Source organism: Canis lupus, chromosome 35 (genome assembly GCF_048164855.1).
Source record: "Canis lupus baileyi chromosome 35, mCanLup2.hap1, whole genome shotgun sequence".
Classification (NCBI taxonomy): domain Eukaryota; kingdom Metazoa; phylum Chordata; class Mammalia; order Carnivora; family Canidae; genus Canis; species Canis lupus.
In genome coordinates, this window is record NC_132872.1 from 15823179 (window position 1) to 15828841 (window position 5663).

The window sequence follows — 5663 nt, forward strand, 5'->3', positions numbered from 1 at the left end:
CAGGAAAGCCAAAGAAGTGAACACACGAGGAGGCCTGAGATTGCACGTGTGACACGGAATAGAGGATTTGAAAGGAGTCCTCTTTGTGGAGTGGAAAGAAATCGTAGACCCCTCGAGATCAGGTGCTTGCTGTGGAGTCTCTTGATTTGGGTTTTGTTGATTGCACATTTTACAAAGGCTGAAAAAGTCATTGGGCCTGGAAGAGGATCAAGAACAGAGGGCTCCTACGACCCAGCAATTGCACTGCTGCGGATTTACCCCAAGGATACAAATGCAGTGAAACGCCGGGACACCTGCACCCCGATGTTTCTAGCAGCAATGTCCAAAATAGCCCATCTGTGGAAGGAGCCTCGGTGTCCATCGACAGATGATGGATAAAGAAGCTGTGGTCTATGTATACAATGGAATATTCCTCAGCCATTAGAAATGACAAATACCCACCATTTGCTTCGACGTGGTTGGAATTGAAGGATACTATGCTGAGTGAAGTAAGTCAATCGGAGAAGGACAAACATTATATGGTCTCATTCGTTTGGGGAATATACAAATTAGTGAAAGGGAATAAAGGGAAAGGAGAGAAAATGAGTGAAAATATCAGTGAGAGTGACAGACAGACCATGAGAGACTCCTAACTCTGGGAAACGAACAAGGGGTAGTGGAAGGGGAGGTGGGCGGGGGGTTGGGGTGACTGGGTGATGGGCACTGAGGGGGGCACTTGGTGGGATGAGTACTGGGTGTTATATGTTGGCAAATTGAACTCCAATAAAATAAATAAATAAATAAATAAATAAATAAATAAATAAATAAAATACAAAACAAAACAAACAGACAAAAACAAAAACAAAAACAAAAACAAAAACAAAAAACGGAGGGCTCCAGGCCTACATGGCTGCCTCATAGTTGGGAGGGACCTCTCTAACTTTCCAAAAGCTTTAGCTGAGATTTGTTCATTAAAAAAAAGCACCTGAAAAAGCAAGACATTTCCAGGTTTCATTGTGACCAAAAGAAGTATTGACCACTGTGTTTACAAGGTCGAAATTGGTTTCTCTGTGGGAGACATATAAATAGTCACTTTGGCTGTTAGGAATAGTCACTTGGGTTTCCGTATCTTTCTGGGTTAAGTCTTCCATCTAAAAACATTTAATGCAAAAAATAAATTAATTAATTAATTAAAAATAAAAACATTTAATGCATGCATTTAATGACAGCTGTCTTTGAAAGAATCTGAAGATTAGCCACGTCTCCTATATGTTCACTTTAATTTTTTTTCACTTGAATTTTTTTATGAGAAATGCTGATGGTGATGGAAAGCTGGGGAAATAGAAACAACTCTTTATACAATAATTATAAGGTAACAAAGAGATGAGTGCAGATATTCCCATTAATTCCAGGTAATTCTCTCAATGCTAAGGAAGGGCCCTCTAGAACTTGCTCTTTCTGTTTCCCAAACCTCAAACCACTGCTCTTACATGCTATATTCCAGTAACTTCAAATCGCTGCTGGCTCGCTGCATATGACACGTTATTCTAGTTCTTTGCTTGGTGTAGGATGCCCTTCCTACTTTTCTTTCCCTTTTCCTTTAAGACTTCTGCGCAGTCCTCCAGAATGCCCCTCTCTCTGACTACTCAGATTGGACTGAGTGCTCTACTGACATATCAACGGCACTGAGGGTACCCTAGCATGACTCAATGCATCACTTTCCGTATTCTTTTTTTTTTTTTTAAGATTTTATTTATTTATTCGTGAGAGACACCCAGAGAGAGGCAGAGACACAGGCAGAGGGAGAAGTAGGCTCCTCGCAAAGAACCTGATGCAGGACTCAATCCCAGGACCCCAGGATCATGACCTGAGCCAAAGGCAGACGCTCAACTGCTGAGCCACCCAGGCATCCCTGCTTTCCGTATTCTATGAAAAACCTGATTGTATGTCCCTCTGTCCACTAACCAGCAAATCTACATCTTTCTTTTTCCTCCCTTTCCTCCTCCTCCTTCCTCTCTTCCCCCACCCTCATCTCTCTTTTCCCCTTCTTCCCTCAATGACTAGCATAGTGCATAGCAGCACACAGGAGTGCTCTTTAAATTTTGGTAGTCATAGCTATGGTTGTTGGCAAAGGGCTGAGAATGGTCTTTTGGTGAAGTCAAGGTAAAGAATATTTCAATTTAGGATTTTTTTCAGATTGGGGAGGGTGTAAGGTCCTTTAATTCTGCATGTGTATGTGTTATTTTATCTAAGACAAATATATGTCTTGAATGTTTTCTTCTAATGAGAGTTTGGAGGAAATAGTGTTATTGGAATTTTTGGCTTTGTGGATGCTAGGATTCTCAGCTATACTTGAAACATGGAATTTTGCATTAAGTATGAAATTTTATACCAAATAGAATGTGGGGCTATTTAAGTGCGCAAAGCTTAATAATGACAAAAGGAGGGGCACCTGGGTGGCTCAGTGTTTGGGTGTCTGCTCAGGTCATCATCCCAGGGTACTGGGATCGAGTCCCACATCGGGCTCCCCACAACGAGCCTGCTTTTCCCTCTGCCTATGTCTCTGCTTCTCTCTGTGTATCTCTCATGAATAAATAAATAAAATCTTAAAAAAATGATGAAAGGATTCTTTTCAAATCTCCAAAATATAATGCAGTCGTTAATTATTTCAGAAGAATAAATAAGTCAAACAATGTAACGTAGTAGAAGGAGTCCTCGCATGGGGATTGGGCCGCATAAATTTTCCTTTAATTGACTGTGTGACTATTCCAAGCTGCCTACCCTCTCCAGTCCCTATTTGATCAAAATAAGAAAGATTATCAGAAAGGAACTTAAATCCCACCCTAAGTGCCCTGTTGGTGTTACGATCCTATATTAAAACATTCTAAATTATCTAGCACAAATGGACTACTCGAATGTGAGGGAGGACGTGCAGAAGGACAGACTAGAATGGAGTGTACCTCATCAAGGAAAACTTCTGGAAAGAGGTGAGTTCCTAATACAGTTTCGAAGGAAGAAGTGAAGGGAAGCATTACAAACTAGAGTAAAGGCGAGCTGAACCGTCTCTATGGTTTTCATCCTTTCATGTATCTCTCACCTGCGGGAAGTAGAGGAAGCAGAAAAGTACAGGTGAAGTCTGGCTCAGATGTGCAGACCTTCGTCACCAAGGGTAAATGGTAAAGAGGAAGCTCTGCCGACAGAAATGGATTTCCTGCGGAGGCAAGAGACTTATGATGCTTTGGGGCTCTGTGTTCTCCCCTTACATCTTTCTGAGAAAAAAAAAAGTATATATCTGAATCCTCCTTATATAAAGTATTATTTTCTCAAGTCCATTCTCGACTCCCCCCCACCCCCCGCCCCATCCTCATCTGACCTAAGACTTTTATCTGCTGTCTCTCCTCTGATGGCTCCTGCTTCCTTTTTTCTTCCTTCTTTCCTTGCCTTTGGGGTGACCAGGATAAATGCAGCAGAATGGGCTTAAAAATAAGTGTCCACTTAAAAATGTAATTAGCTAAAAATGGCTTTATCTTGTCTGTTCCTACATCTGTTGTATTTCCTTTTATATTGTTAGTTACTTGAGTATAAACATTCAAACATGTGAGCTGCTTTGATTTGAAGTGCTGGTAGCAGTAAAATGTGAGACATTGTTTTAGGTTAGAGGAAGGGTTAGACATTTTTTTTTTCATTGACTTGATCCACAGGGGAGAAAAAAAAATTATAGAGTCTTGGTCTTACTCTATTTCTTTCATAAAAGAAATTTAACATTTTCTCCTATGCCCTTCAATCTCTTTTTAAAATAAGAACCAAAGAACATAAAAAGTTATTATAATCACAGCAAATTTTTAAACATTTGCATAGTGTTTTTTTTCTTTTTAAGGGAGTAAGAGACAAAGGAGATAGAAATAATGTTAAAATGGAGAGAGAGAGTGACTGAGTGAGCAAACTATACATACACAGAAAGAGACCAGTGGGAAGGCAGGTGTGACATCCTGGCAAGAATGTGTGCTTTGTTTCCAAATCGATGTTAGTTTTCATTCCAATTTGCTACTTTTCTGCTGCGGGACAATTTACACAACCTATTCCAAGATCAATTTTTCTGTTTATTTATGAGGAATAAAAAGCCATATTTTATTGGGTTACTAGTGAGATTAAAATGAAATATCCATTCTATAACTATATATTGAGTCCTTGTAATGTGTACTTGTTTCTGTTGTAACCATTTGCTTTTGGTACTTATCCTGCCTGTAATCAATATTTTTCCTTCCGGTCACTGCCTTTCCCCATCTGTCATGTTTTGATTTTTATCTCATGAAAATGTAGGAGACCAGAATAGGCCATCCCAAACTCCGAGTGTAGGGGACTAGAGTATGCCACCCCCAAATATACATTTTTGGCAGAAGGAATATTTTGAGAAAGAACAGACGCAGGAGAAGCTCTGCAAACAGAATAGAAGTCACCCTTTCATAAGGCTCTCTCCCCTTTGTAAGGCTCTTCATTTGTAAGGATATGGAAGAGAAGGATGATTGCCAATCACAAGATCTTAGAGTCAGAGAAGGCAGCAGCTTAAATCTGCATGCACAGCCTTGCTCCTGGTTGCCATACATTTTCCCGATCACCTTTCCATAACTCCTTCTTTCTTTGATTTAGCTGAAGATGGCATTCAACACAGAATTCTAAGCCACTTCCCTGAGAGTCACTCATTTCCCTGAGTGTCTCCCATGTATATGTTACTGTACTTCTGTTTGTTCTTCTCTTGTTAATTTGTCTGGATATAGAGAGAGAGGTAAAGAAGACAAACACAGTCAAGGCCCAGCACAGAGAGATGAGTTCCTGCACATAAAGGAACAAGAAAAACCAAACATAGGAGACATGCTTGGTCAGTAATTACTGCATCTTTCAACACCGAGTTTTGAAAGTTGTGTTGCATTTCAACAAATACCAAAATGACATTCTTTCCCTTCATGCTGTGTATGGATGTTGGGGTGGCGGCGGGGGCTGTGGGAGTGAGGTGCAATATTTAGCCAGGGCTGCTGATTCTCTATGCTTGCTGGAGAGAGACAAGACAGTACAGTAATGGAGACTGAATATCATTAGGTCCTTCAGTGGTTCCTTTACCTGACCTACTGTTTCGCATACCTTCTCAAAATTAAATGTTGACATCTGGATGGGATTATTAATAGAGCCAAAGTAGATGGGAGCCAATAAAAGGATCAGGAATCATTCTGCATTCCATTTATTTCTATCTTTCAATTTCTAGTGATATTTTCACAATCTTTGAAGGCATTTTTTTATGGTAGAATGAATACCTGTGCAGAAATCAAAATAACAGAAATAAATGGAAGAACATCTGGCTGATTCACTCACGTTAAAAATTGAAGTCAAACCTGGCTTATTAATATTTATGACTTGAAAATGTGTCCTTGGATTTTGTCTAACAGTATCCAGCGTGATGTCGAATGATTGAATGATTTGGCCTTCTTCTTTTTTTTTTTTAACAGTTATTTAAATATTGTGGCTTAATTTTTTTGTTATTTGAAAATAAACAAGTACTTGAAAATTCAATCTATCACTTCTTATTTTTCCCTTTGGGATAATAACACATCATTTACATATTTACTTGTGTTTACATAGGACTCAAGTGTGTGATTATAGTAAACTTGTTAGAAATCAATGTTGCTTTGCTC